A 19,491-nucleotide genomic window follows, 5' to 3' on the forward strand; every position below is an offset into this window, starting at 1 on the left:
GCTCCATCATAGCTCCTCGCTGTCGCTGGGAGGATTTTTTCTCCTCTGCTCGCCCCTTCCACCGTCATTTTCTCTCTACCCACCCTTTCCTCCTTTTCCGCGCATCTCTCGATTCCCCCCTCTCTTGCGCACCCTCCATGTCATATTCCGCTCCAGGAGCTCCATCATAGCTCCTCGCTGTCGCTGGGAGGATGTTTTCTCCTCCGCTCGCCCCTTCCACCGTCATTTTCTCTCTACCCACCCTTGCCTCCTTTTCCGCGCAGCTCTCGATTCCCCCCTCTCTTTCGCACCCTCCATGTCATATTCCGCTCCAGGAGTTCCATCATAGCTCCTCACTGTCGCTGGGAGGATGTTTTCTCCTCCGCTCGCCCCTTCCACCGTCATTTTCTCTCTACCCACCCTTGCCTCCTTTTCCGCGCAGCTCTCGATTCCCCCCTCTCTTTCGCACCCTCCATGTCATATTCCGCTCCAGGAGTTCCATCATAGCTCCTCACTGTCGCTGGGAGGAAGTTTTCTCCTCCGCTCGCCCCTTCCACCGTCATTTTCTCTCTACCCACCCTTGCCTCCTTTTCCGCGCAGCTCTCGATTCCCCCCTCTCTTTCGCACCCTCCATGTCATATTCCGCTCCAGGAGCTCCATCATAGCTCCTCGCTGTCGCTGGGAGGATGTTTTCTCCTCCGCTCGCCCCTTCCACCGTCATTTTCTCTCTACCCACCCATGCCTCCTTTTCCGCGCAGCTCTCGATTCCCCCCTCTCTTTCGCACCCTCCATGTCATATTCCGCTCCAGGAGTTCCATCATAGCTCCTCACTGTCGCTGGGAGGAAGTTTTCTCCTCCGCTCGCCCCTTCCACCGTCATTTTCTCTCTACCCACCCTTGCCTCCTTTTCCGCGCAGCTCTCGATTCCCCCCTCTCTTTCGCACCCTCCATGTCATATTCCGCTCCAGGAGCTCCATCATAGCTCCTTGCTGTCGCTGGGAGGATGTTTTCTCCTCCGCTCGCCCCTTCCACCGTCATTTTCTCTCTACCCACCCTTGCCTCCTTTTCCGCGCAGCTCTCGATTCCCCCCTCTCTTTCGCACCCTCCATGTCATATTCCGCTCCAGGAGTTCCATCATAGCTCCTCACTGTCGCTGGGAGGATGTTTTCTCCTCCGCTCGCCCCTTCCACCGTCATTTTCTCTCTACCCACCCTTGCCTCCTTTTCCGCGCAGCTCTCGATTCCCCCCTCTCTTTCGCACCCTCCATGTCATATTCCGCTCCAGGAGCTCCATCATAGCTCCTCGCTGTCGCTGGGAGGATGTTTTCTCCTCCGCTCGCCCCTTCCACCGTCATTTTCTCTCTACCCACCCTTGCCTCCTTTTCCGCGCAGCTCTCGATTCCCCCCTCTCTTTCGCACCCTCAATGTCATATTCCGCTCCAGGAGTTCCATCATAGCTCCTCACTGTCGCTGGGAGGATGTTTTCTCCTCCGCTCGCCCCTTCCACCGTCATTTTCTCTCTACCCACCCTTGCCTCCTTTTCCGCGCAGCTCTCGATTCCCCCCTCTCTTTCGCACCCTCCATGTCATATTCCGCTCCAGGAGCTCCATCATAGCTCCTCACTGTCGCTGGGAGGAAGTTTTCTCCTCCGCTCGCCCCTTCCACCGTCATTTTCTCTCTACCCACCCTTGCCTCCTTTTCCGCGCAGCTCTCGATTCCCCCCTCTCTTTCGCACCCTCAATGTCATATTCCGCTCCAGGAGTTCCATCATAGCTCCTCACTGTCGCTGGGAGGATGTTTTCTCCTCCGCTCGCCCCTTCCACCGTCATTTTCTCTCTACCCACCCTTGCCTCCTTTTCCGCGCAGCTCTCGATTCCCCCCTCTCTTTCGCACCCTCCATGTCATATTCCGCTCCAGGAGTTCCATCATAGCTCCTCACTGTCGCTGGGAGGAAGTTTTCTCCTCCGCTCGCCCCTTCCACCGTCATTTTCTCTCTACCCACCCTTGCCTCCTTTTCCGCGCAGCTCTCGATTCCCCCCTCTCTTTCGCACCCTCAATGTCATATTCCACTCCAGGAGTTCCATCACAGCTCCTCACTGTCGCTGGGAGGAAGTTTTCTCCTCCGCTCGCCCCTTCCACCGTCATTTTCTCTCTACCCACCCTTGCCTCCTTCTCCGCGCAGCTCTCGATTCCCTCCTCTCTCTCGCACCCTCCATATTACATCCAGCTCCAGGAGCTTCATCATAGCTCCTCGCTGTCGCTGGGAGGATGTTTTCTCCTCCGCTCGCCCCTTCCACCGTCATTTTCTCTCTACCCACCCTTGCCTCCTTCTCTGCGCAGCTCTCGATTCCCCCCTCTCTTTCGCACCCTCCATGTCATATTCCGCTCCAGGAGCTCCATCATAGCTCCTCGCTGTCGCTGGGAGGATGTTTTCTCCTCCGCTCTCGCCCCTTCCACCGTCATTTTCTCTCTACCCACCCTTGCCTCCTTCTCTGCGCAGCTCTCGATTCCCTCCTCTCTCTCGCACCCTCCATATTACATCCAGCTCAAGGAGCTCCATCATAGCTCCTCGCTGTCGCTGGGAGGATGTTTTCTCCTCTGCTCGCCGCTTCCGCCGTCATTTTCTCTCCACCCACCCTTGCCTCCTTCTCCGCGCCGCTCTCGATTCCCCCCTCTCTTTCGCACCCTCCATGTCATATTCCGCTCCAGGAGCTCCATCATAGCTCCTCGCTGTCGCTGGGAGGATGTTTTCTCCTCCGCTCGCCCCTTCCACCGTCATTTTCTCTCTACCCACCCTTGCCTCCTTCTCCGCGCAGCTCTCGATTCCCCCCTCTCTTTCGCACCCTCCATGTCATATTCCGCTCCAGGAGCTCCATCATAGCTCCTCGCTGTCGCTGGGAGGATGTTTTCTCCTCCGCTCGCCCCTTCCACCGTCATTTTCTCTCTACCCACCCTTTCCTCCTTTTCCGCGAAGCTCTCGATTCCCCCCTCTCTTTCACACCCTCCATGTCATATTCCGCTCCAGGAGCTCCATCATTGCTCCTCGCTGTCGCTGGGAGGATGTTTTCTCCTCCGCTCGCCCCTTCCACCGTCATTTTCTCTCTACCCACCCTTGCCTCCTTCTCTGCGCAGCTCTCAATTCCCCCCTCTCTTTCGCACCCTCCATGTCATATTCCTCTCCAGGAGCTCCATCATAGCTCCTCGCTGTCGCTGGGAGGATGTTTTCTCCTCCGCTCGCCCCTTCCACCGTCATTTTCTCTCTACCCACCCTTGCCTCCTTCTCCGCGCAGCTCTCGATTCCCCCCTCTCTTTCGAACCCTCCATGTCATATTCCGCTCCAGGAGCTCCATCATAGCTCCTCGCTGTCGCTGGGAGGATGTTTTCTCCTCTGCTCGCCCCTTCCACCGTCATTTTCTCGCTACCCACCCTTTCCTCCTTTTCCGCGCAGCTCTCGATTCCCCCCTCTCTTTCGCACCCTCCATGTCATATTCCGCTCCAGGAGCTCCATCATAGCTCCTCGCTGTCGCTGGGAGGATGTTTTCTCCTCCGCTCGCCCCTTCCACCGTCATTTTCTCTCTACCCACCCTTGCCTCCTTCTCCGCGCAGCTCTCGATTCCCTCCTCTCTCTCGCACCCTCCATATTACATCCAGCTCCAGGAGCTCCATCATAGCTCTTCGCTGTCGCTGGGAGGATGTTTTCTCCTCCGCTCGCCCCTTCCACCGTCATTTTCTCTCTACCCACCCTTGCCTCCTTTTCCGCGCAGCTCTCGATTCCCCCCTCTCTTTCGCACCCTCCATGTCATATTCCACTCCAGGAGTTCCATCATAGCTCCTCACTGTCGCTGGGAGGATGTTTTCTCCTCCGCTCGCCCCTTCCACCGTCATTTTCTCTCTACCCACCCTTGCCTCCTTCTCCGCGCAGCTCTCGATTCCCTCCTCTCTCTCGCACCCTCCATATTACATCCAGCTCCAGGAGCTTCATCATAGCTCCTCGCTGTCGCTGGGAGGATGTTTTCTCCTCCGCTCGCCCCTTCCACCGTCATTTTCTCTCTACCCACCCTTGCCTCCTTCTCTGCGCAGCTCTCGATTCCCCCCTCTCTTTCGCACCCTCCATGTCATATTCCGCTCCAGGAGCTCCATCATAGCTCCTCGCTGTCGCTGGGAGGATGTTTTCTCCTCCGCTCGCCCCTTCCACCGTCATTTTCTCTCTACCCACCCTTGCCTCCTTCTCTGCGCAGCTCTCGATTCCCTCCTCTCTCTCGCACCCTCCATATTACATCCAGCTCAAGGAGCTCCATCATAGCTCCTCGCTGTCGCTGGGAGGATGTTTTCTCCTCTGCTCGCCGCTTCCGCCGTCATTTTCTCTCCACCCACCCTTGCCTCCTTCTCCGCGCCGCTCTCGATTCCCCCCTCTCTTTCGCACCCTCCATGTCATATTCCGCTCCAGGAGCTCCATCATAGCTCCTCGCTGTCGCTGGGAGGATGTTTTCTCCTCCGCTCGCCCCTTCCACCGTCATTTTCTCTCTACCCACCCTTGCCTCCTTCTCCGCGCAGCTCTCGATTCCCCCCTCTCTTTCGCACCCTCCATGTCATATTCCGCTCCAGGAGCTCCATCATAGCTCCTCGCTGTCGCTGGGAGGATGTTTTCTCCTCCGCTCGCCCCTTCCACCGTCATTTTCTCTCTACCCACCCTTTCCTCCTTTTCCGTGCAGCTCTCGATTCCCCCCTCTCTTTCACACCCTCCATGTCATATTCCGCTCCAGGAGCTCCATCATTGCTCCTCGCTGTCGCTGGGAGGATGTTTTCTCCTCCGCTCACCCCTTCCACCGTCATTTTCTCTCTACCCACCCTTGCCTCCTTCTCTGCGCAGCTCTCAATTCCCCCCTCTCTTTCGCACCCTCCATGTCATATTCCGCTCCAGGAGCTCCATCATAGCTCCTCGCTGTCGCTGGGAGGATGTTTTCTCCTCCGCTCGCCCCTTCCACCGTCATTTTCTCTCTACCCACCCTTGCCTCCTTCTCCGCGCAGCTCTCGATTCCCCCCTCTCTTTCGAACCCTCCATGTCATATTCCGCTCCAGGAGCTCCATCATAGCTCCTCGCTGTCGCTGGGAGGATGTTTTCTCCTCTGCTCGCCCCTTCCACCGTCATTTTCTCGCTACCCACCCTTTCCTCCTTTTCCGCGCAGCTCTCGATTCCCCCCTCTCTTTCGCACCCTCCATGTCATATTCCGCTCCAGGAGCTCCATCATAGCTCCTCGCTGTCGCTGGGAGGATGTTTTCTCCTCCGCTCGCCCCTTCCACCGTCATTTTCTCTCTACCCACCCTTGCCTCCTTCTCCGCGCAGCTCTCGATTCCCTCCTCTCTCTCGCACCCTCCATATTACATCCAGCTCCAGGAGCTCCATCATAGCTCTTCGCTGTCGCTGGGAGGATGTTTTCTCCTCCGCTCGCCCCTTCCACCGTCATTTTCTCTCTACCCACCCTTGCCTCCTTCTCCGCGCAGCTCTCGATTCCCTCCTCTCTCTCGCACCCTCCATATTACATCCAACTCCAGGAGCTCCATCATAGCTCTTCGCTGTCGCTGGGAGGATGTTTTCTCCTCCACTCGCCCCTTCCACCGTCATTTTCTCTCTACCCACCCTTGCCTCCTTCTCCGCGCTGCTCTCGATTCCCTCCTCTCTCTCGCACCCTCCATATTACATCCAGCTCCAGGAGCTCCATCATAGCTCCTCGCTGTCGCTGGGAGGATGTTTTCTCCTCCGCTCGCCCCTTCCACCGTCATTTTCTCTCTACCCACCCTTGCCTCCTTCTCCGCGCAGCTCTCGATTCCCTCCTCTCTCTCGCACCCTCCATATTACATCCAGCTCCAGGAGCTCCATCATAGCTCCTCGCTGTCGCTGGGAGGATGTTTTCTCCTCTGCTCGCCGCTTCCGCCGTCATTTTCTCTCCACCCACCCTTGCCTCCTTCTCCGCGCCGCTCTCGATTCCCCCCTCTCTTTCGCACCCTCCATGCCATATTCTGCTCCAGGAGCTCCATCATAGCTCCTCGCTGTCGCTGGGAGGATGTTTTCTCCTCCGCTCGCCCCTTCCACCGTCATTTTCTCTCTACCCACCCTTGCCTCCTTCTCCGCGCAGCTCTCGATTCCCCCCTCTCTTTCACACCCTCCATGTCATATTCCGCTCCAGGAGCTCCATCATAGCTCCTCGCTGTCGCTGGGAGGATGTTTTCTCCTCCGCTCGCCCCTTCCACCGTCATTTTCTCTCTACCCACCCTTTCCTCCTTTTCCGCGCAGCTCTCGATTCCCCCCTCTCTTTCGCACCCTCCATGTCATATTCCGCTCCAGGAGCTCCATCATAGCTCCTCGCTGTCGCTGGGAGGATGTTTTCTCCTCCGCTCGCCCCTTCCACCGTCATTTTCTCTCTACCCACCCTTGCCTCCTTTTCCGCGCAGCTCTCGATTCCCCCCTCTCTTTCGCACCCTCCATGTCATATTCTGCTCCAGGAGCTCCATCATAGCTCCTCGCTGTCGCTGGGAGGATGTTTTCTCCTCCGCTCGCCCCTTCCACCGTCATTTTCTCTCTACCCACCCTTGCCTCCTTCTCCGCGCAGCTCTCAATTCCCCCCTCTCTTTCGCACCCTCCATGTCATATTCCGCTCCAGGAGCTCCATCATAGCTCCTCGCTGTCGCTGGGAGGATGTTTTCTCCTCCGCTCGCCCCTTCCACCGTCATTTTCTCTCTACCCACCCTTGCCTCCTTCTCCGCGCAGCTCTCGATTCCCCCCTCTCTTTCGAACCCTCCATGTCATATTCCGCTCCAGGAGCTCCATCATAGCTCCTCGCTGTCGCTGGGAGGATGTTTTCTCCTCCGCTCGCCCCTTCCACCGTCATTTTCTTTCTACCCACCCTTGCCTCCTTTTCCACGCAGCTCTTGATTCCCCCCTCTCTTTCGCACCCTCCATGTCATATTCCGCTCCAGGAGCTCCATCATAGCTCCTCGCTGTTGCTGGGAGGATGTTTTCTCCTCCGCTCGCCCCTTCCACCGTCATTTTCTCTCTACCCACCCTTGCCTCCTTCTCCGCGCAGCTCTCGATTCCCCCCTCTCTTTCGCACCCTCCATGTCATATTCCGCTCCAGGAGCTCCATCATAGCTCCTCGCTGTCGCTGGGAGGATTTTTTCTCCTCTGCTCGCCCCTTCCACCGTCATTTTCTCTCTACCCACCCTTTCCTCCTTTTCCGCGCATCTCTCGATTCCCCCCTCTCTTGCGCACCCTCCATGTCATATTCCGCTCCAGGAGCTCCATCATAGCTCCTCGCTGTCGCTGGGAGGATGTTTTCTCCTCCGCTCGCCCCTTCCACCGTCATTTTCTCTCTACCCACCCTTGCCTCCTTTTCCGCGCAGCTCTCGATTCCCCCCTCTCTTTCGCACCCTCCATGTCATATTCCGCTCCAGGAGTTCCATCATAGCTCCTCACTGTCGCTGGGAGGATGTTTTCTCCTCCGCTCGCCCCTTCCACCGTCATTTTCTCTCTACCCACCCTTGCCTCCTTTTCCGCGCAGCTCTCGATTCCCCCCTCTCTTTCGCACCCTCCATGTCATATTCCGCTCCAGGAGTTCCATCATAGCTCCTCACTGTCGCTGGGAGGATGTTTTCTCCTCCGCTCGCCCCTTCCACCGTCATTTTCTCTCTACCCACCCTTGCCTCCTTTTCCGCGCAGCTCTCGATTCCCCCCTCTCTTTCGCACCCTCCATGTCATATTCCGCTCCAGGAGTTCCATCATAGCTCCTCACTGTCGCTGGGAGGAAGTTTTCTCCTCCGCTCGCCCCTTCCACCGTCATTTTCTCTCTACCCACCCTTGCCTCCTTTTCCGCGCAGCTCTCGATTCCCCCCTCTCTTTCGCACCCTCCATGTCATATTCCGCTCCAGGAGCTCCATCATAGCTCCTTGCTGTCGCTGGGAGGATGTTTTCTCCTCCGCTCGCCCCTTCCACCGTCATTTTCTCTCTACCCACCCTTGCCTCCTTTTCCGCGCAGCTCTCGATTCCCCCCTCTCTTTCGCACCCTCCATGTCATATTCCGCTCCAGGAGTTCCATCACAGCTCCTCACTGTCGCTGGGAGGAAGTTTTCTCCTCCGCTCGCCCCTTCCACCGTCATTTTCTCTCTACCCACCCTTGCCTCCTTTTCCGCGCAGCTCTCGATTCCCCCCTCTCTTTCGCACCCTCCATGTCATATTCCGCTCCAGGAGCTCCATCATAGCTCCTTGCTGTCGCTGGGAGGATGTTTTCTCCTCCGCTCGCCCCTTCCACCGTCATTTTCTCTCTACCCACCCTTGCCTCCTTTTCCGCGCAGCTCTCGATTCCCCCCTCTCTTTCGCACCCTCCATGTCATATTCCGCTCCAGGAGTTCCATCATAGCTCCTCACTGTCGCTGGGAGGATGTTTTCTCCTCCGCTCGCCCCTTCCACCGTCATTTTCTCTCTACCCACCCTTGCCTCCTTTTCCGCGCAGCTCTCGATTCCCCCCTCTCTTTCGCACCCTCAATGTCATATTCCGCTCCAGGAGTTCCATCATAGCTCCTCACTGTCGCTGGGAGGATGTTTTCTCCTCCGCTCGCCCCTTCCACCGTCATTTTCTCTCTACCCACCCTTGCCTCCTTTTCCGCGCAGCTCTCGATTCCCCCCTCTCTTTCGCACCCTCCATGTCATATTCCGCTCCAGGAGTTCCATCATAGCTCCTCACTGTCGCTGGGAGGATGTTTTCTCCTCCGCTCGCCCCTTCCACCGTCATTTTCTCTCTACCCACCCTTGCCTCCTTTTCCGCGCAGCTCTCGATTCCCCCCTCTCTTTCGCACCCTCCATGTCATATTCCGCTCCAGGAGTTCCATCATAGCTCCTCACTGTCGCTGGGAGGAAGTTTTCTCCTCCGCTCACCCCTTCCACCGTCATTTTCTCTCTACCCACCCTTGCCTCCTTTTCCGCGCAGCTCTCGATTCCCCCCTCTCTTTCGCACCCTCCATGTCATATTCCGCTCCAGGAGCTCCATCATAGCTCCTCGCTGTCGCTGGGAGGATGTTTTCTCCTCCGCTCGCCCCTTCCACCGTCATTTTCTCTCTACCCACCCTTGCCTCCTTTTCCGCGCAGCTCTCGATTCCCCCCTCTCTTTCGCACCCTCCATGTCATATTCCGCTCCAGGAGCTCCATCATAGCTCCTTGCTGTCGCTGGGAGGATGTTTTCTCCTCCGCTCGCCCCTTCCACCGTCATTTTCTCTCTACCCACCCTTGCCTCCTTTTCCGCGCAGCTCTCGATTCCCCCCTCTCTTTCGCACCCTCCATGTCATATTCCGCTCCAGGAGTTCCATCATAGCTCCTCACTGTCGCTGGGAGGATGTTTTCTCCTCCGCTCGCCCCTTCCACCGTCATTTTCTCTCTACCCACCCTTGCCTCCTTTTCCGCGCAGCTCTCGATTCCCCCCTCTCTTTCGCACCCTCAATGTCATATTCCGCTCCAGGAGTTCCATCATAGCTCCTCACTGTCGCTGGGAGGATGTTTTCTCCTCCGCTCGCCCCTTCCACCGTCATTTTCTCTCTACCCACCCTTGCCTCCTTTTCCGCGCAGCTCTCGATTCCCCCCTCTCTTTCGCACCCTCCATGTCATATTCCGCTCCAGGAGTTCCATCATAGCTCCTCACTGTCGCTGGGAGGATGTTTTCTCCTCCGCTCGCCCCTTCCACCGTCATTTTCTCTCTACCCACCCTTGCCTCCTTTTCCGCGCAGCTCTCGATTCCCCCCTCTCTTTCGCACCCTCCATGTCATATTCCGCTCCAGGAGTTCCATCATAGCTCCTCACTGTCGCTGGGAGGAAGTTTTCTCCTCCGCTCGCCCCTTCCACCGTCATTTTCTCTCTACCCACCCTTGCCTCCTTTTCCGCGCAGCTCTCGATTCCCCCCTCTCTTTCGCACCCTCCATGTCATATTCCGCTCCAGGAGCTCCATCATAGCTCCTCGCTGTCGCTGGGAGGATGTTTTCTCCTCCGCTCGCCCCTTCCACCGTCATTTTCTCTCTACCCACCCTTGCCTCCTTTTCCGCGCAGCTCTCGATTCCCCCCTCTCTTTCGCACCCTCCATGTCATATTCCGCTCCAGGAGTTCCATCATAGCTCCTCACTGTCGCTGGGAGGAAGTTTTCTCCTCCGCTCGCCCCTTCCACCGTCATTTTCTCTCTACCCACCCTTGCCTCCTTTTCCGCGCAGCTCTCGATTCCCCCCTCTCTTTCGCACCCTCCATGTCATATTCCGCTCCAGGAGCTCCATCATAGCTCCTTGCTGTCGCTGGGAGGATGTTTTCTCCTCCGCTCGCCCCTTCCACCGTCATTTTCTCTCTACCCACCCTTGCCTCCTTTTCCGCGCAGCTCTCGATTCCCCCCTCTCTTTCGCACCCTCCATGTCATATTCCGCTCCAGGAGTTCCATCATAGCTCCTCACTGTCGCTGGGAGGATGTTTTCTCCTCCGCTCGCCCCTTCCACCATCATTTTCTCTCTACCCACCCTTGCCTCCTTTTCCGCGCAGCTCTCGATTCCCCCCTCTCTTTCGCACCCTCCATGTCATATTCCGCTCCAGGAGTTCCATCATAGCTCCTCACTGTCGCTGGGAGGAAGTTTTCTCCTCCGCTCGCCCCTTCCACCGTCATTTTCTCTCTACCCACCCTTGCCTCCTTTTCCGCGCAGCTCTCGATTCCCCCCTCTCTTTCGCACCCTCCATGTCATATTCCGCTCCAGGAGCTCCATCATAGCTCCTCGCTGTCGCTGGGAGGATGTTTTCTCCTCCGCTCGCCCCTTCCACCGTCATTTTCTCTCTACCCACCCTTGCCTCCTTTTCCGCGCAGCTCTCGATTCCCCCCTCTCTTTCGCACCCTCCATGTCATATTCCGCTCCAGGAGTTCCATCATAGCTCCTCACTGTCGCTGGGAGGAAGTTTTCTCCTCCGCTCGCCCCTTCCACCGTCATTTTCTCTCTACCCACCCTTGCCTCCTTTTCCGCGCAGCTCTCGATTCCCCCCTCTCTTTCGCACCCTCCATGTCATATTCCGCTCCAGGAGCTCCATCATAGCTCCTTGCTGTCGCTGGGAGGATGTTTTCTCCTCCGCTCGCCCCTTCCACCGTCATTTTCTCTCTACCCACCCTTGCCTCCTTTTCCGCGCAGCTCTCGATTCCCCCCTCTCTTTCGCACCCTCCATGTCATATTCCGCTCCAGGAGTTCCATCATAGCTCCTCACTGTCGCTGGGAGGATGTTTTCTCCTCCGCTCGCCCCTTCCACCATCATTTTCTCTCTACCCACCCTTGCCTCCTTTTCCGCGCAGCTCTCGATTCCCCCCTCTCTTTCGCACCCTCCATGTCATATTCCGCTCCAGGAGTTCCATCATAGCTCCTCACTGTCGCTGGGAGGATGTTTTCTCCTCCGCTCGCCCCTTCCACCGTCATTTTCTCTCTACCCACCCTTGCCTCCTTTTCCGCGCAGCTCTCGATTCCCCCCTCTCTTTCGCACCCTCCATGTCATATTCCGCTCCAGGAGTTCCATCATAGCTCCTCACTGTCGCTGGGAGGATGTTTTCTCCTCCGCTCGCCCCTTCCACCGTCATTTTCTCTCTACCCACCCTTGCCTCCTTTTCCGCGCAGCTCTCGATTCCCCCCTCTCTTTCGCACCCTCCATGTCATATTCCGCTCCAGGAGTTCCATCATAGCTCCTCACTGTCGCTGGGAGGATGTTTTCTCCTCCGCTCGCCCCTTCCACCGTCATTTTCTCTCTACCCACCCTTGCCTCCTTCTCCGCGCAGCTCTCGATTCCCCCCTCTCTTTCGCACCCTCCATGTCATATTCCGCTCCAGGAGCTCCATCATAGCTCCTCGCTGTCGCTGGGAGGATGTTTTCTCCTCCGCTCGCCCCTTCCACCGTCATTTTCTCTCTACCCACCCTTGCCTCCTTTTCCGCGCAGCTCTCGATTCCCCCCTCTCTTTCGCACCCTCCATGTCATATTCTGCTCCAGGAGTTCCATCATAGCTCCTCACTGTCGCTGGGAGGATGTTTTCTCCTCCGCTCGCCCCTTCCACCATCATTTTCTCTCTACCCACCCTTGCCTCCTTTTCCGCGCAGCTCTCGATTCCCCCCTCTCTTTCGCACCCTCCATGTCATATTCCGCTCCAGGAGTTCCATCATAGCTCCTCACTGTCGCTGGGAGGATGTTTTCTCCTCCGCTCGCCCCTTCCACCGTCATTTTCTCTCTACCCACCCTTGCCTCCTTTTCCGCGCAGCTCTCGATTCCCCCCTCTCTTTCGCACCCTCCATGTCATATTCCGCTCCAGGAGTTCCATCATAGCTCCTCACTGTCGCTGGGAGGATGTTTTCTCCTCCGCTCGCCCCTTCCACCGTCATTTTCTCTCTACCCACCCTTGCCTCCTTTTCCGCGCAGCTCTCGATTCCCCCCTCTCTTTCGCACCCTCCATGTCATATTCCGCTCCAGGAGCTCCATCATAGCTCCTCGCTGTCGCTGGGAGGATGTTTTCTCCTCCGCTCGCCCCTTCCACCGTCATTTTCTCTCTACCCACCCTTGCCTCCTTTTCCCCGCAGCTCTCGATTCCCCCCTCTCTTTCGCACCCTCAATGTCATATTCCGCTCCAGGAGTTCCATCATAGCTCCTCACTGTCGCTGGGAGGATGTGTTCTCCTCCGCTCGCCCCTTCCACCGTCATTTTCTCTCTACCCACCCTTGCCTCCTTTTCCGCGCAGCTCTCGATTCCCCCCTCTCTTTCGCACCCTCCATGTCATATTCCGCTCCAGGAGTTCCATCACAGCTCCTCACTGTCGCTGGGAGGAAGTTTTCTCCTCCGCTCGCCCCTTCCACCGTCATTTTCTCTCTACCCACCCTTGCCTCCTTTTCCGCGCAGCTCTCGATTCCCCCCTCTCTTTCGCACCCTCCATGTCATATTCCGCTCCAGGAGCTCCATCATAGCTCCTTGCTGTCGCTGGGAGGATGTTTTCTCCTCCGCTCGCCCCTTCCACCGTCATTTTCTCTCTACCCACCCTTGCCTCCTTTTCCGCGCAGCTCTCGATTCCCCCCTCTCTTTCGCACCCTCCATGTCATATTCCGCTCCAGGAGTTCCATCATAGCTCCTCACTGTCGCTGGGAGGATGTTTTCTCCTCCGCTCGCCCCTTCCACCGTCATTTTCTCTCTACCCACCCTTGCCTCCTTTTCCGCGCAGCTCTCGATTCCCCCCTCTCTTTCGCACCCTCAATGTCATATTCCGCTCCAGGAGTTCCATCATAGCTCCTCACTGTCGCTGGGAGGATGTTTTCTCCTCCGCTCGCCCCTTCCACCGTCATTTTCTCTCTACCCACCCTTGCCTCCTTTTCCGCGCAGCTCTCGATTCCCCCCTCTCTTTCGCACCCTCCATGTCATATTCCGCTCCAGGAGTTCCATCATAGCTCCTCACTGTCGCTGGGAGGATGTTTTCTCCTCCGCTCGCCCCTTCCACCGTCATTTTCTCTCTACCCACCCTTGCCTCCTTTTCCGCGCAGCTCTCGATTCCCCCCTCTCTTTCGCACCCTCCATGTCATATTCTGCTCCAGGAGTTCCATCATAGCTCCTCACTGTCGCTGGGAGGAAGTTTTCTCTTCCGCTCACCCCTTCCACCGTCATTTTCTCTCTACCCACCCTTGCCTCCTTTTCCGCGCAGCTCTCGATTCCCCCCTCTCTTTCGCACCCTCCATGTCATATTCCGCTCCAGGAGCTCCATCATAGCTCCTCGCTGTCGCTGGGAGGATGTTTTCTCCTCCGCTCGCCCCTTCCACCGTCATTTTCTCTCTACCCACCCTTGCCTCCTTTTCCGCGCAGCTCTCGATTCCCCCCTCTCTTTCGCACCCTCCATGTCATATTCCGCTCCAGGAGCTCCATCATAGCTCCTTGCTGTCGCTGGGAGGATGTTTTCTCCTCCGCTCGCCCCTTCCACCGTCATTTTCTCTCTACCCACCCTTGCCTCCTTTTCCGCGCAGCTCTCGATTCCCCCCTCTCTTTCGCACCCTCCATGTCATATTCCGCTCCAGGAGTTCCATCATAGCTCCTCACTGTCGCTGGGAGGATGTTTTCTCCTCCGCTCGCCCCTTCCACCGTCATTTTCTCTCTACCCACCCTTGCCTCCTTTTCCGCGCAGCTCTCGATTCCCCCCTCTCTTTCGCACCCTCAATGTCATATTCCGCTCCAGGAGTTCCATCATAGCTCCTCACTGTCGCTGGGAGGATGTTTTCTCCTCCGCTCGCCCCTTCCACCGTCATTTTCTCTCTACCCACCCTTGCCTCCTTTTCCGCGCAGCTCTCGATTCCCCCCTCTCTTTCGCAACCTCCATGTCATATTCCGCTCCAGGAGTTCCATCATAGCTCCTCACTGTCGCTGGGAGGATGTTTTCTCCTCCGCTCGCCCCTTCCACCGTCATTTTCTCTCTACCCACCCTTGCCTCCTTTTCCGCGCAGCTCTCGATTCCCCCCTCTCTTTCGCACCCTCCATGTCATATTCCGCTCCAGGAGCTCCATCATAGCTCCTTGCTGTCGCTGGGAGGATGTTTTCTCCTCCGCTCGCCCCTTCCACCGTCATTTTCTCTCTACCCACCCTTGCCTCCTTTTCCGCGCAGCTCTCGATTCCCCCCTCTCTTTCGCACCCTCCATGTCATATTCCGCTCCAGGAGTTCCATCATAGCTCCTCACTGTCGCTGGGAGGATGTTTTCTCCTCCGCTCGCCCCTTCCACCATCATTTTCTCTCTACCCACCCTTGCCTCCTTTTCCGCGCAGCTCTCGATTCCCCCCTCTCTTTCGCACCCTCCATGTCATATTCCGCTCCAGGAGTTCCATCATAGCTCCTCACTGTCGCTGGGAGGATGTTTTCTCCTCCGCTCGCCCCTTCCACCGTCATTTTCTCTCTACCCACCCTTGCCTCCTTTTCCGCGCAGCTCTCGATTCCCCCCTCTCTTTCGCACCCTCCATGTCATATTCCGCTCCAGGAGCTCCATCATAGCTCCTTGCTGTCGCTGGGAGGATGTTTTCTCCTCCGCTCGCCCCTTCCACCGTCATTTTCTCTCTACCCACCCTTGCCTCCTTTTCCGCGCAGCTCTCGATTCCCCCCTCTCTTTCGCACCCTCCATGTCATATTCCGCTCCAGGAGTTCCATCATAGCTCCTCACTGTCGCTGGGAGGATGTTTTCTCCTCCGCTCGCCCCTTCCACCGTCATTTTCTCTCTACCCACCCTTGCCTCCTTCTCCGCGCAGCTCTCGATTCCCCCCTCTCTTTCGCACCCTCCATGTCATATTCCGCTCCAGGAGCTCCATCATAGCTCCTCGCTGTCGCTGGGAGGATGTTTTCTCCTCCGCTCGCCCCTTCCACCGTCATTTTCTCTCTACCCACCCTTGCCTCCTTTTCCGCGCAGCTCTCGATTCCCCCCTCTCTTTCGCACCCTCCATGTCATATTCCGCTCCAGGAGCTCCATCATAGCTCCTTGCTGTCGCTGGGAGGATGTTTTCTCCTCCGCTCGCCCCTTCCACCGTCATTTTCTCTCTACCCACCCTTGCCTCCTTTTCCGCGCAGCTCTCGATTCCCCCCTCTCTTTCGCACCCTCCATGTCATATTCCGCTCCAGGAGTTCCATCATAGCTCCTCACTGTCGCTGGGAGGAAGTTTTCTCCTCCGCTTGCCCCTTCCACCGTCATTTTCTCTCTACCCTCCCTTGCCTCCTTTTCCGCGCAGCTCTCGATTCCCCCCTCTCTTTCGCACCCTCCATGTCATATTCCGCTCCAGGAGCTCCATCATAGCTCCTTGCTGTCGCTGGGAGGATGTTTTCTCCTCCGCTCGCCCCTTCCACCGTCATTTTCTCTCTACCCACCCTTGCCTCCTTTTCCGCGCAGCTCTCGATTCCCCCCTCTCTTTCGCACCCTCCATGTCATATTCCGCTCCAGGAGCTCCATCATAGCTCCTTGCTGTCGCTGGGAGGATGTTTTCTCCTCCGCTCGCCCCTTCCACCGTCATTTTCTCTCTACCCACCCTTGCCTCCTTTTCCGCGCAGCTCTCGATTCCCCCCTCTCTTTCGCACCCTCCATGTCATATTCCGCTCCAGGAGCTCCATCATAGCTCCTTGCTGTCGCTGGGAGGATGTTTTCTCCTCCGCTCGCCCCTTCCACCGTCATTTTCTCTCTACCCACCCTTGCCTCCTTTTCCGCGCAGCTCTCGATTCCCCCCTCTCTTTCGCACCCTCCATGTCATATTCCGCTCCAGGAGTTCCATCATAGCTCCTCACTGTCGCTGGGAGGATGTTTTCTCCTCCGCTCGCCCCTTCCACCGTCATTTTCTCTCTACCCACCCTTGCCTCCTTCTCCGCGCAGCTCTCGATTCCCCCCTCTCTTTCGCACCCTCCATGTCATATTCCGCTCCAGGAGCTCCATCATAGCTCCTCGCTGTCGCTGGGAGGATGTTTTCTCCTCCGCTCGCCCCTTCCACCGTCATTTTCTCTCTACCCACCCTTGCCTCCTTTTCCGCGCAGCTCTCGATTCCCCCCTCTCTTTCGCACCCTCCATGTCATATTCCGCTCCAGGAGCTCCATCATAGCTCCTTGCTGTCGCTGGGAGGATGTTTTCTCCTCCGCTCGCCCCTTCCACCGTCATTTTCTCTCTACCCACCCTTGCCTCCTTTTCCGCGCAGCTCTCGATTCCCCCCTCTCTTTCGCACCCTCCATGTCATATTCCGCTCCAGGAGTTCCATCATAGCTCCTCACTGTCGCTGGGAGGAAGTTTTCTCCTCCGCTTGCCCCTTCCACCGTCATTTTCTCTCTACCCTCCCTTGCCTCCTTTTCCGCGCAGCTCTCGATTCCCCCCTCTCTTTCGCACCCTCCATGTCATATTCCGCTCCAGGAGCTCCATCATAGCTCCTTGCTGTCGCTGGGAGGATGTTTTCTCCTCCGCTCGCCCCTTCCACCGTCATTTTCTCTCTACCCACCCTTGCCTCCTTTTCCGCGCAGCTCTCGATTCCCCCCTCTCTTTCGCACCCTCCATGTCATATTCCGCTCCAGGAGCTCCATCATAGCTCCTTGCTGTCGCTGGGAGGATGTTTTCTCCTCCGCTCGCCCCTTCCACCGTCATTTTCTCTCTACCCACCCTTGCCTCCTTTTCCGCGCAGCTCTCGATTCCCCCCTCTCTTTCGCACCCTCCATGTCATATTCCGCTCCAGGAGTTCCATCATAGCTCCTCACTGTCGCTGGGAGGATGTTTTCTCCTCCGCTCGCCCCTTCCACCATCATTTTCTCTCTACCCACCCTTGCCTCCTTTTCCGCGCAGCTCTCGATTCCCCCCTCTCTTTCGCACCCTCCATGTCATATTCCGCTCCAGGAGTTCCATCATAGCTCCTCACTGTCGCTGGGAGGATGTTTTCTCCTCCGCTCGCCCCTTCCACCGTCATTTTCTCTCTACCCACCCTTGCCTCCTTTTCCGCGCAGCTCTCGATTCCCCCCTCTCTTTCGCACCCTCCATGTCATATTCCGCTCCAGGAGCTCCATCATAGCTCCTTGCTGTCGCTGGGAGGATGTTTTCTCCTCCGCTCGCCCCTTCCACCGTCATTTTCTCTCTACCCACCCTTGCCTCCTTTTCCGCGCAGCTCTCGATTCCCCCCTCTCTTTCGCACCCTCCATGTCATATTCCGCTCCAGGAGTTCCATCATAGCTCCTCACTGTCGCTGGGAGGATGTTTTCTCCTCCGCTCGCCCCTTCCACCGTCATTTTCTCTCTACCCACCCTTGCCTCCTTCTCCGCGCAGCTCTCGATTCCCCCCTCTCTTTCGCACCCTCCATGTCATATTCCGCTCCAGGAGCTCCATCATAGCTCCTCGCTGTCGCTGGGAGGATGTTTTCTCCTCCGCTCGCCCCTTCCACCGTCATTTTCTCTCTACCCACCCTTGCCTCCTTTTCCGCGCAGCTCTCGATTCCCCCCTCTCTTTCGCACCCTCCATGTCATATTCCGCTCCAGGAGCTCCATCATAGCTCCTTGCTGTCGCTGGGAGGATGTTTTCTCCTCCGCTCGCCCCTTCCACCGTCATTTTCTCTCTACCCACCCTTGCCTCCTTTTCCGCGCAGCTCTCGATTCCCCCCTCTCTTTCGCACCCTCCATGTCATATTCCGCTCCAGGAGTTCCATCATAGCTCCTCACTGTCGATGGGAGGATGTTTTCTCCTCCGCTCGCCCCTTCCACCGTCATTTTCTCTCTACCCACCCTTGCCTCCTTTTCCGCGCAGCTCTCGATTCCCCCCTCTCTTTCGCACCCTCCATGTCATATTCCGCTCCAGGAGTTCCATCATAGCTCCTCACTGTCGCTGGGAGGAAGTTTTCTCCTCCGCTTGCCCCTTCCACCGTCATTTTCTCTCTACCCTCCCTTGCCTCCTTTTCCGCGCAGCTCTCGATTCCCCCCTCTCTTTCGCACCCTCCATGTCATATTCCGCTCCAGGAGCTCCATCATAGCTCCTTGCTGTCGCTGGGAGGATGTTTTCTCCTCCGCTCGCCCCTTCCACCGTCATTTTCTCTCTACCCACCCTTGCCTCCTTTTCCGCGCAGCTCTCGATTCCCCCCTCTCTTTCGCACCCTCAATGTCATATTCCGCTCCAGGAGTTCCATCATAGCTCCTCACTGTCGCTGGGAGGAAGTTTTCTCCTCCGCTCGCCCCTTCCACCGTCATTTTCTCTCTACCCACCCTTGCCTCCTTTTCCGCGCAGCTCTCGATTCCCCCCTCTCTTTCGCACCCTCCATGTCATATTCCGCTCCAGGAGCTCCATCATAGCTCCTCGCTGTCGCTGGGAGGATGTTTTCTCCTCCGCTCGCCCCTTCCACCGTCATTTTCTCTCTACCCACCCTTGCCTCCTTTTCCGCGCAGCTCTCGATTCCCCCCTCTCTTTCGCACCCTCCATGTCATATTCCGCTCCAGGAGTTCCATCATAGCTCCTCACTGTCGCTGGGAGGAAGTTTTCTCCTCCGCTCGCCCCTTCCACCGTCATTTTCTCTCTACCCACCCTTGCCTCCTTTTCCGCGCAGCTCTCGATTCCCCCCTCTCTTTCGCACCCTCCATGTCATATTCCGCTCCAGGAGCTCCATCATAGCTCCTTGCTGTCGCTGGGAGGATGTTTTCTCCTCCGCTCGCCCCTTCCACCGTCATTTTCTCTCTACCCACCCTTGCCTCCTTTTCCGCGCAGCTCTCGATTCCCCCCTCTCTTTCGCACCCTCCATGTCATATTCCGCTCCAGGAGTTCCATCATAGCTCCTCACTGTCGCTGGGAGGATGTTTTCTCCTCCGCTCGCCCCTTCCACCATCATTTTCTCTCTACCCACCCTTGCCTCCTTTTCCGCGCAGCTCTCGATTCCCCCCTCTCTTTCGCACCCTCCATGTCATATTCCGCTCCAGGAGTTCCATCATAGCTCCTCACTGTCGCTGGGAGGATGTTTTCTCCTCCGCTCGCCC

The sequence above is a fragment of the Pelophylax lessonae genome (genome assembly GCF_965119305.1).
Source record: "Pelophylax lessonae genome assembly, chromosome: 13".
Lineage (NCBI taxonomy): Eukaryota > Metazoa > Chordata > Amphibia > Anura > Ranidae > Pelophylax > Pelophylax lessonae.